The sequence below is a fragment of the Uloborus diversus genome, chromosome 7, assembly GCF_026930045.1.
Source record: "Uloborus diversus isolate 005 chromosome 7, Udiv.v.3.1, whole genome shotgun sequence".
NCBI classification, from domain to species: domain Eukaryota; kingdom Metazoa; phylum Arthropoda; class Arachnida; order Araneae; family Uloboridae; genus Uloborus; species Uloborus diversus.
In genome coordinates, this window is record NC_072737.1 from 110541035 (window position 1) to 110553799 (window position 12765).

Here is a 12765-nt window from a genome sequence, read left to right on the forward strand (position 1 = left end):
TCAGGAATTAGTATCAGTGCTTCAAATTTTAAATTGCAAATAACCTTACGTGTTTTAAAACTTCAAAAAATACCCTCAAAAGAACTGAATTAAATTTATTACTTTTTTTTTTAATTGTAAAAATCAGTAAAGACACTTTAAATTGGCAAGTGAGTAAAAAAAGCGAAATTCGTACTAAAATTGCTTTAAAACTAAGTATTTCACCATATAAAACGTTTAACTTCGATTTTAGAAATAGATATTGAAAAAGGCAAACACTATACGCATTGAACACAACGTTATATTATCATTTATCTCTCCCTAGTATAAAATGAAGTGTCCAAAAAGTGTGGGCGTGTTTGAACGCGCTAAACTCGAGAACTACCCGGTCGATTTCGCTGCAATTTTCACAGTACGTTTGATAAATAGTTATTTTTCTATTCCAATTTAAAACTCAACTTTCATATAAATTACCGAAAATGGGAGTGAAAATTTGCTTGCTCATATTAATATCACATTTAATATCGCATATCGTTGAAAAACTCTTGCTCATTGTTTGCATACCTATTGTTTCTTTATTTGTTTATAATTTTCCCATTGGTTTTAGTTATCCACTATTTTTACTATTTTAGCAGCTTGCATATTTACCTCTTTTTTTTCCGATGTCTTTTCGTCCAAAAGCTCACAGATTTTGCATTGAAAAAGGGGTTCCTTGTAACCCAGAAACAGGTATGCAGTAATCTGCAGTTTTGGGCAATTAAACGTAGTCATTTCTTATTTCACTTTTCAAGCAAAAAAAAAAAAAAAAAAAAAATTCAATTTTATATATATTGTAAACGTTTAAAAACATTGACTGTTCTAAATTTATTGACTAAAAAAATTATTAATAGTCTCGGAAATTTAATTTTTTATGAATTTATTTTCTCGGAATGCCTGATATTTCTTCTTCTTCTTTTCAACTAAAAGCCTCCAAAAATAATAGAAGTAAAAAAATTTTGCCGGTCCATGTACGAGGCATCGAATCTTAACGGGGACTGTTTCAAATATGGTGTCCAGCAAGAAGAAAAAAAAAATGCATCGGCCGGGAATCGAACCCGGGCCGCCCGCGTGGCAGGCGAGCATTCTACCACTGAACCACCGATGCGACGCTTAACTTACCCAAACTTATAAAACATAGGCATGTAGTGTCCCACTTCCGAAATCTTCCTGTTACGATTGAAGAAGAATGAAGAGAGAAATCGGGCGAAATAACCGAGTGGGAAGATTCCTCCTGGTGTTGCGGTGAAGCTAGCATCCTTCTGTTCCGTCGTCGGGTTTCTCCTTAGTCAAGTTCAGCAGAGAAATAGCGAGCTCTCACTGTTTCAAAGAAAATTACACTACTCCTTCTAATTATTTTTTTTCAAATAGCTTATCATTAATTCATATCAAGTTTAGAATATAATTTTTAGTACAAAAATAAAGATAATTTAACAAAAGTGAGCGAGTGGTTTAAGAAAATCGTTCTTAATGCAGAGCAATGCATCCATACTGACTTTTGAAAAAGTAAACCTTATAACCATGAAATAAGTGCCAACAACTTTTCCTACTTGTGCTTCTTATTCTGTTTTCGACTATCAATATTCCTCTTTATTCAAGATCTGATGTCAAGGGTACGTAATAACCAGTTGTAATCAGTGGCGAAGCTAAGGAGGGGTGGAGGGGGTGGTCCGCCCCGAACGGCACTGTTTAGGGGGAAGCAATTTGACGTTTTTGATGTAAAAAATAATTCCGCGTATTTTCCCAAAATGATTTTAACGGCATAGAAAAACTGTTGGCGAAAAAATAGTCTTTGTAATGTAAGTTTATGGTGGACTGTGGTCATAAAAATCCTCAAGCGCTTGTGTACTAAGCCAAATTTACTTTTTTTGGAAATTTAGAATTTTTTGTTTATAAAAGTTGCCCCCTATAATGGTCGCACATGTACCACAAAATATTTATCACTACTGTTGGCATTACTGTTGGTTTTTCTTTCCCTTTGCCTGAAGTTACAAACTGAGTGAGGTGGCAGAGGAAAATCAAGGAACCAAGGGTTTTTCCGCCTCTTTTTTCTCTCCAGGGTTAAACTACAGGGAAGAAAACAATCAAATATTGTACGTTTTCGTAATAAAAGATTCAAGAATGTTTCTGAGAAACTTCCTTATCAAAATAAGAAAAATATGTGTCGTAAAGACACACGATAGAAGTGAAACTCTTATTTTAACTCTTTTTTTACAATCTAACCTGTCGCTTCATCCGCACGTTTTTTCTCACGCCATGCTCTTGTTTTTTCTGCGCCTGGCATATTCACAACGCTTTAAATTGCGGTTTTAGAGCCGCAATGTTAAAACATTTCCTGAAAGAGCGCCCGAACCTTGTCCTTTCTTTTAACCTCACCAAACGTAGCCTTAAAGGTATTTTGAGGCTTGCAATCTAGAAACATTTCCGAGAGTTAATGTCCACTAAGATTTTCACTTTTAGCCTAACATTGAGTTTTTAAAAGATCAATACCAACAAATTCCTGACGGCAGTACTCGAACCCCAACTCTTCCTTAACGTGGTCAAGAAAAAGCCTAAAATGCGTGTACAGTACTTTTATTTCGAAAAATTTCCCAGGGATTCACCTAAACCCTCCATCTTATCCAACATCCCCAAAAATTGCATAAAATTGCGTTTTTTCCAACTGTAGCTTCAGAAAAACTCTAAGGTAAGGGCCTGAAACCTCTACTCAGTCTCCAAATGTCATCATAGACATCTTTAAATTTCGTTTTCCAAAATTTCCAAGGGAAGCCCGTGAAACCTTTTTTTCTTTCTCAAAGATAGACAGCCCAAAATAGCTTGCGGCTTCGAGAAAGATTTCAGGAGAGAAGCTTCCCTCTGCCCTCCTTCTCTTTCTCCTCTTTCTTAAAGTTATCAAACAAAGTCTTAAGTCATTTTTAATATTTCATTTTCAAAGTTTCCAGGGGACAACCGTCTGACTTCTCAACATTTTTGGTGACATTCAGTCAACCCCTAACGTCACCAAAGATAGCCTACAACTGCGTTTTTGAAACTTCGGTATCGAAAAATTTCCAAAGAAAGACGCCGAACCTTCCCCATTCTCTTATCGTCACCAAAGACAGCCAAAAATTAATTTCAATTTAGAAAATATTTTGGGAGGAAACCCCAGTCTTTGTTGGTGTTAGGGGCAGCTCTAATAACGCCAACAGAGACATCATACGAGTATAAATGCGTTTTCCACAGTTACGTCGAAAAAAATGGTTTTAACACTTTAGCGTCGAAGATCTTCTTTCATGAACCCCCGACTACTTTACGTTACCTAAGAACGCCTAAAGCTTACCTTAGTTTTGATATAAATTCTGCAGAGAACCCCAACCCTCTTTTCTATTAGCGTTACTAAAAATTGCCCAAAAATGGGATTTTCGACTTAAATTTTGATATTTTCGGTGGAGCCCTGATCTCTTATTTTTCTTCTGTAAGAAATATATGGGAATAAATTAGATTTATTTTGTCATAAAATACTTTTTAGTTTTATTTTAAATATTTTTGATCGTTTAATGTATTAGAAATTTCTCAAAATAAAGGTGGCAAATTGAGGAATCGTCCTGGGCGGCAGAAACCATAGCTACCCCACTGGTTGTGATTAGAAGCGAACAGAACTTAAATTTTTGCGAGGGGGATGATGTCAAATTTTCCAGATGAAACTTCGACCAGCAAAATACGAGCTTATGTAAATACCTACACCTACATATCAGGGGTGCCCCCCCCCCCAAGTTCAATGGTTTAAATTCCGCCCCTCCCCCATTCCATAAAATTTTTCTCTACCATCTTTCCCTTTTTTATTCTTTTAGTTCTCTTACTTATTCATTTATTTTTTAAAATATTTTTTATTTGTTTATTTATTTTTTATTATTATTATTATTACTTTATTGTAAAACTTATGTGCGACGCAGTGACATACACACACACACAAACTAAATAAATAAATTTAATAAAATATAAACTGAATAAAACAAATAATTCAAATTAAAAATAAAACAATAAATAAATTTAAATAAAAATAAAAATAATTTAAAAATCCTCCCCCCCCCCCCTCTCCTCCAAAAAAATTAGATGGCGCAAATTGCGCAATAATCCTCCCTGCTTCATATAATCCCAAAGACAAAAGGCACTAAAATATTGTAATACTGTGTTTGAAGTCGCTAAGTCATGAGAAGAAAGGTGCAGAATAAGGATTTTTTTCTGGGGCACGGCACAGTGAAAATTAAAACTAGGAATCACAATATTTTTGGGAATGTACATAAAGGTTTTTAAATAATTATGGGACAGATACACTTTGCTGCCTTATGCGTGTAGTAGAATTAATGTTTTCATAGCCCCCCCCCCTTTCCCCTCCCCCTCTCGACAAAAAATTTACAAAATTAAAATTCATTAAATGGACATTCGTTATCTGGATGTCCAACTTGAACTTTTTTTTTTAGACAAAACAGTCCCAAATACATAATTTCTTCCTCTTCGTTAATTGCCAGTTCTCAGTACGAAGCAAACTACGAAATGATAAACCGAAAGTGCATCAAGTCATTTGATGGCAGTTTATAAAACCTCACAAATTGTGGCTAAAGTGCCTTACCCTTTTTGGAACCACTTTTCCCGCTTTAATAGGGGAGGTGGCTATTAAATTTCGAGAGTAGATAAGCACAATTCCTCGCTATTAGAAGATAAGAACTTGGTATCATATTAAATGAAGTGGCCCGTGAAAACTGCTTTTGCTTTTGCAGCTGAGAGTTGCGAAAACTAGATAAACAGTTGAAGCAAAATTATGCATTTTTCTAAATATTCTTGGTGTAAGGAGAGGATATTCAAAACTTCGCATTTGGGGGGGGGGGGGAGATTTAATTGCTTGAAACATATGTAAATGAGACGAGATGTAAACGAAACACCTATTCATTCTTTATTGAAATCATAGTTTAAGTTTTTAATTACATAAATATTTTTTTTTAATCTTATTCTTTTTAATTTATAAATAGAAAAGCAAAGTATGTTAAAACTGAACTAAGACATACTGGTACATATCTAGTTTTCTTTTTTTCCCCCTTTTTTATCTTTTTTAAGTACATTTTTTTAACATGTTGACTGCCACGGGAATTTTCAGAAATCTGGTTTAAAATGATAGTTTGGTTTAATCAAATTATATTTTTTAAAACTAATTCTAGAGAAGTGTTATCATAAAAAAGCATAAGAAATGAAACTACCTACCGAAAAAAAACAGCTTTCGACGTATATGTACCCAAGCAGAAAAACACCGAGAAAAGCTGTATTTTTGCCCAACCTGTAAGGAGAAGAGAACTCTTTCAGTGGAAGTTGTTTCAAGAGTTTCCACAAACAATAAAATATTATTTTATTTCTTGAATTTGAATTAATTTTTATAATTATATTTTTTCTTCGTTTTTTTACTAAATTTTCTGTTCGTGCAAGCCAGCATTGATATTTGTTCTTTCCCAGAAGCTATATATAGATATTAGCACTGATATATTTCGAATTTAATCGTAGTTTCACTAAAATGATGAGTAAACAAGTATGAGATAACTCGTAGTTGGCGTCCTAGAAAAGAACGCAATCTGCGAATTAATCCCGTATTTGGCAGTTAACGTGTAATAACTTTAATTAAAACAAAGTAGCAATACCCTTATAAACCTTCTTTTCTGAGATTTCTGAATGATCTGATAAAATTTCCAACCTGAAATCTTTTTTAGCCTAGTTATTACACAGGGTAAGTTGCTATATCATTTCTTAGGTGTCCCTCGAAGGAGAAATGCACGTTTTTTTTAATATAACTTTTTTCTATTACTTGAAGCAAAAATAAAAAGGTATCTTCATAATCTCATTTTTAGTGCTAGAAATAATTTTTAGTTAACACTGGTTTGTTGTTTGTTGAATTAAGAGGTTTGAATTTCCCTCGCAGAGCGCAAGGGCGATGCTGAAAATTTTTTGAATAGTTTAATAAAATTATCTAATAAAAAAATCTTCTTCTGTACAATTAAATTTGTTGGAAGCAAATGCACCTCTATTATTTATTTCACCTTCATTTATTTAATTTTAACTGTACGCATCAACATTGTTTGTCTTTTTTTTTGGGGGGGGGGGGGGTTCAAACTTGAGTCAGAAAAAAGAAAAAACGTTCAGACTAAAAAACCAACTTTGGTATGAAATGTCCTCGTCAAGCTGCTTCAAATAAAAAAATTTGTTTAAATATTCCTCAAAACTTATCAGGGAGTTTACCGATGGAGATGGAGATGAATAGCAGACAAACAGACCGAGCCAAAGGTCGTCGGTAATTGCAGCTTCCCCAGTTTTCAGAAGCAAGAATGTCAATTTCATTTTAGCAATGAAAAAAAAAAGTAAAAAAAAAAAAAGAAAAAGCGAAAACCATTAATTCTGAAAAAGCAATGATAAATGCAGAAATGGATTAAAAGTCACAAAATATATTCCTTCTGTAATATTTTTAATAAAAATATAATCTGTAAATATTATTTAGTGACAACCAAGGTACTAAATTATATTTTACCTAACTAAGCCCCACCGAAGTGTGTGTTTCAAGATTTTTTTTTTTTTTTTACGAAAGAAGAAACCATTCAGATCATAGTAGACAACTAGTACACAACATAGTAAACCCGTAATAGACTTCAGTTCCAAAAAAAAAAGCTCAAGGGAAACTTTTTTTTAGGAAAGCATTCCGAAGTTTACATTAAGCGTTATATACAACTCAAAAAAAAAAAAAAAAAAAAAAAAAAAAAAAAAAAAAACGAAGTGCAATGTTAAAGTATAGAAAGACAGTCTTTAATAATTGAAACATATTTTTAATAATTTGCCACTGATTGCTAATAATAGAACAAGTTTGTTTGTAAAAATCACACATTAGGGATACTTCATCCCTTCGTTTAGAAAGATACATGATCCCATGGATCAAGTATACATATAACAATATAAACACAATGAAGACAACATAAATGTTGGTTACTTAGTTGACATTCAAAACATAAGTTGACAAAACATAATTTTTTACCAAAAAACAGATATGTTATTCAAAGGTTTATTTACGCCTAAAACAACAAGAGTTTTTGTTTCGTTTTAAAGGACACTGTAACAGCTTCTTACTCTACTCTTTCAAATTTTTATCACCTAACAAACATCCCGTTTTTGGGGAGGAAAAAAGCCCATTTTTTTTTTCTTAAGTTTAAGCAATGTTTTCGTTATGAATTACTACTAGAATCAACGTATTTTTTTCTGTGCTTCTTGTATTCATAACTAACTACAACAGGAAAAAAAATAGCTTCCTACTAAATGTCTCTCATCGACGTTTTTAGGCTCAAAATGTCGAAAATAGTACTTTTTCAACCATGGTTTGAAAACCGAAAATTTCTAATTACGCTTAACTTAAAACTTCACTTCTTATGCTCAAATAAAAGTTCATTCTTTCACTTTTAAAATAAGACATGCTTGATCTTCTTACTAATTTTAAAAAAAAATTACTAGAGCTTTTTGAATAAAAAAATTATTAAATAAAAACAAAAAACCCGACTGCGTAAAAACCAAAAAAACTAGAAAGAAAAATGTATAAGCCCAGTAGTTTAGAATGATATTAAGTACAACTGAATAACTACACCGTTGAAAGAGTTTTATAATCGTACACAGGTACGACAAATACAAACTTTAAACATTCAAAACCATGTTAACATTTTAAAATTTATCATAGTTTGAGTGAAAGAATTAAACAACTGCAATAAATACGCTAAACAATTAAAATATCGGTTCGCACTTGTAACCCACATAACACCTCAAACATCTAAACCTAAACTAACTCTACTGATAAATTACGTTCTGATAAGCCAATTTAGCTCGAACAAGTTGAAATAGATGTCAAATCCATTTTCGAATGAAAAAAAAAAGATTTTTCTATAGTTTGATTTACAACATAAAATTGCCCATTATGTAGACCCATTAGCGGATAGAATGCAAAGTTTGATTTCTAGAGGTTGAAATAAGTTTTCTAAAGCGAAAAGATAATATGCTTAATCAATCTATTTTTTTCTGAAAAATTGATAAAATGTGCTAAGCTGCACACATCCAGTTCGATTCAGCAGAACTTTAAGAACTATATCAAACGAATTGACTTTTCAGGATTTGAAAATATATGCTGGCTTTCTTTTCTTTTTATATGTACACTGATACTTACATTCCCTCCCCCCCCCCCTTTTTTTTTTTCAAAATTATTCAATTGATAAAACTCTTAATTTTATTATTGCAAGACAAGAAGCAAATAAGTTGTTTTTTGTGCTTGTCATCTTAATTTTTTTTATTTCTTGTAATTTTAGCTTTATTATGCTATTTTTTAAAAAAATTATTAATTTTATTTATAAAATATATTGTTCACAACTGTATTGGAGAATAAGTAACTGACCAGAAGCATCATAAGTTCATTAAAGTAGTGTACTTTTTTTTTTTACAAATGTCCTAGTGGAATTTAAAACAATGTTATTTTGTGTTCATATTATTGTAATTTAAAAAAGAAAATTAGAAATAGTGTTTTTTTTTTTTGGAAACATTTTGTAAAAAACTAAAATTGATAAATAAATGGCTGATCTAACGAAAAGTCTGTGTATTTTCTAAGTGGGATCAAGCCTCTCCCATGAAGGGATCATGTATCCCTTGATGTAGGGATACATGATTCCTTTGTGAAATTATTGAAAAAAAAAATATTTTACCTAACCTTTCTGTTTAATTTCAACTTAAAAAAAAACACTGTCAGATAGAGGAAAAAATTAACATTGTTTACGTCCTTTTTTTTTTAAATCTGATAATTTACAGCATAGAAAAAAAATAGAAAAGTAAAGTGGGGATCAAGTATCCCCAATCCCCCTACTTAAAAGAGGCCAAGTGGACAGGATAAATACCTTAAAGAATACTATATAACCATGTTTCATTGAAATATATTTGCAAAATGTAGTTTTAAACACCAAACAGCTTTCAATATTTATTAACTATATTTACAAAACATAATTTTTTACCAAAAAACAAATATGTTATTCAAAGGTTTATTTACGCCTAAAACAACAAGAGTTTTTGTTTCGTTTTAAAGGACACTGTAACAACTTGTTACTCTACTCTTTCAAATTTTTATCACCTAACAAACATCCCGTTTTTGGGGAGGGAAAAAGCCCATTTTTTATTTTTTTCTTAAGTTTAAGCAATGTTTTCGTTATGAATTACTACTAGAATCAACCTATTTTTTTTTTGTGCTTCTTGTATTCATAACTAACTACAACAGGAAAAAAAATAGCTTCCTACTAAATGTCTCTCATCGACGTTTTTAGGCTCAAAATGTCGAAAATAGTACTTTTTCAACCATGGTTTGAAAACCGAAAATTTCTAATTACGCTTAACTTAAAACTTCACTTCTTATGCTCAAATAAAAGTTCATTCTTTCACTTTTAAAATAAGACATGCTTGATCTTCTTACTAATTAAAAAAAAAATTACTAGAGCTTTTTGAATAAAAAAATTATTAAATAAAAACAAAAAACCCGACTGCGTAAAAACCAAAAAAACTAGAAAGAAAAATGTATAAGCCCAGTAGTTTAGAATGATATTAAGTACAACTGAATAACTACACCGTTGAAACAGTTTTATAACCGTACACAGGTACGACAAATCATAAATTCAAAAGCAGAATAGAAGGATCAACAGTAGGGGCCCATTCAAATTTTACGGGGTTCCTTGAATCAGAAAGGAATGGGTCCCGACTGTTGATCCTTCTACTTAATATCATTCTAAACTACTGGGCTTATACATTTTTCTTTCTAGTTTTTTTGGTTTTTCCCCGCAGTCGGATTTTTTGTTCTAATTTAATAATTTTTTATTTGACACTTTTTAGTTAATTTTCATTGGTTTAGTTATTATGATTATAAGATGGTACATTTCGCAATCTTCTTTGTATCGTGCGGTTTATTAAGTAACTTGCGGTGGTCTAAACTACTGATAATTAGTCTCTTTAGGGACCTAACTCGACTTAAAGCTACATGTATTTGACCTTCGGCAAAAATGCGCGAACTTAAGTCAATCACAGCAGAGCTATATAAACAGCCTGTATAACTCATTATGACGCGAAATCGGAAACGTCGACAGTCAAATCCTTCTCACAAAACTAAAGAAGCCTGTCAAGAAAGTACACGTCGCGAAACTCAGTCCCTTGAATCAAGGAAAAACAAATGCAACATGTTTGAGATGAAAATCTAATTAACAGACTTTCTTTCTTTTTTTTTGGGGGGGGGGGACTGCTTATTGCACGGGTTTATTTTGATGAGGACTACAATCTGAGTGTCTTGCCTTCGTTACGCATAACATATTTCTTATTGCAGTACATAATACAAATAAAGAACACATGAAAGAATTTACATCAGAAGGAGGGGAAGTACATCTTGAGCGTGGGTGTCTTGACCCACCGCCTGAAGTGGGAGAAGCATTCGGTTAGACCACTCGGCCACTGAGATTCCAATTAGCAGACTTAGTAAACAAAACAATTCAGGCAGCGAAAACTACCTGCGTGCGACACATTTAGCCCAGTCAATGAAGGTAAAAAAATAAGCTTTGTCGCAACTAATTTAGGGAAAGCTGAATTTTTGCAGGATGTTAGCAAAAAGTATATAAGTATATATTAAAGTATACACTAAAAAAATACAAAGTCCCGACCCCCACCCCTCTTGCTTTCTCCCCCACCCCCCTCCGAAACATTGCAAGAGCAGTACTATGATTATACGTTTTTCGTGACGCAACTAATTAGGGGAAAGCTGAATTTTGGTAGGATATATGTACATAAGGTACACACTATAAAGCCACAAAGTCCCGATCCCCACCCCTCTTGCTTTCCCCCACCCCCTCCAAAGCATTGCAATAGCAGTACTATGATTATACGCTTTTTGTGTCGCAATTAATTAGGGGAAAGCTGAATTTTGGCAGGACGTTAGTAAGTAAAGAAAACACAAAAAAAAAAAAGAAGTCTCGACCCCTACCCTCTCCGAAACAGTTGGATCATCAAGAGCAGTACTATGATTATTCGCTTTTCTTTTCACAGTTAATTAAGAGAAAGATGGATTTTTGCTCGATGTTAATACATAAAGTGTACACTAAAACCTAGACAGTCCCGACCCCAACCCCTCTTGCTGCTCCCCCCCCTCCTTCCGAAACACTGCACACTGATCAGTTCAGTACTATGATTATAAGCGCACAGCTTGAAAATTTATGATGTTACTGGGGTGTTCCTTTTTTTATTTCACTCCTAACAATATTATAAACCAGTGGTGCCCAACCTAAGGCATAGGTGCCGTATCCGGCCCGCGAAGCTGATCCGTGTTGCCCGTTGTTTTGTGAAATGTTACAACTCGAAGAGCACGTTTAATGACAATGTTACAAATTGTTAGCCTAATATTTAGAAATTGGTTTCTGAAAACATTGTTGGGGACCACTTTTATACACAAATTATGAAATGTACACTTTTTGTGTAGATAGCTCAGTTTCGCCATTTTACCAACTTAATCATAGGCAGAAATCGCGCAACAAAAACCAAAAAGTAACTTCAATAAATTAATAACTTTTTATCATTACGTCTTGGAAAGAAATGTTTGAACAAATTTATAGATAATAATATGATAATAGTCATTTTCTTGAAATGGATCAACAATGTAATAAGGGGTCATCTTCTAATATTTCGTTGGTTTGGTCCGAAATATTGTTACAGTGCATTCCACTACAGTGTCCACACATAGATGTGCAATCGAACCTAACTTTACGACAGATACAGTTTGAAACACATAATCTTTTCAATTGCAAGATATTAATTGGAGAAGTTCATTTGAAGCAAAGGTAATCTTCATGAACTTAGGAATCAGTCTGTTGCATGAAGTATAATGCCAACGCCACTCTTCTGAGGGACGTTTAAAACCTAACCAAGTTTGAATCTGGTGTTGACCCTAAAAACTCTGGTGGAAACCTTAAAAAGATGTTGACGAGTGACGTTTGAAGTTGTTGGAAGTTTTGATAAATCAAAAGTGGACTTTAGGGACATTTTTGTGATTACTTGCTTTTCAGGAACTTTTATTCAAACTTGGTTACGTTTTAAACTTCCAGCAGAAGAATGGGTTTGGATATATATTTCAAGCAACAGACTGATTCCTAAGATCATGACAATTACCTCTCTGCTCCAAGTGAAATTCTCCTACTAATATCTTGCAACTGTAAAACATTGTGTTACAAACTGTAGCTGTCGTAAAACAGGATTCGATTGTACGTCTATGTGTGGACACTGTAGTGGAATGCATTGTAACACTATTTCAGACCAAGCCAACAAACTGTTAAATGACCCCTTATAAAAGAAAAATTGTAGTTATAATAACTTGATGCCTTTTTTTTTTTTTTTTTTTTTTTTGAATGCTTGAATGCAACCTGTTTTTCAGAAAGTAGTTGCCACATAGTCCTCGAGTTGTAACATTTCGCAGAACAACGATTCACACTGATCAGTTTCATGGGCCGGATGTGACCCGTGGGAAGGTTGGGCACCACTAGTTTATAATATTGTAAGAAGTAAAATAAAGAAAGGAATACTCCGGTATCATCATTAGTTTTCGAGCTGTAAGCGTATAATCATAATATTGCTATTGCAATGTTTCGGAAGGGGCGGGGGGGGGGGAAGCAATAGGGGTAGGGACTTTGTGTTTTAAAG

The 12765-nt window shown here is 33.1% G+C and overlaps 1 non-coding gene across 1 annotated transcript; it reads right to left on the reverse strand.

Moving 5' to 3' along the window:
* Window positions 1–1052: 1052 nt before the first annotated feature.
* Window positions 1053–1123, reverse strand: Trnag-gcc (transfer RNA glycine (anticodon GCC)). Its single transcript has one exon. It is a non-coding gene; the product is annotated as a tRNA-Gly (tRNA).
* Between the last annotated feature and the right edge of the window lie 11642 nt (window positions 1124–12765).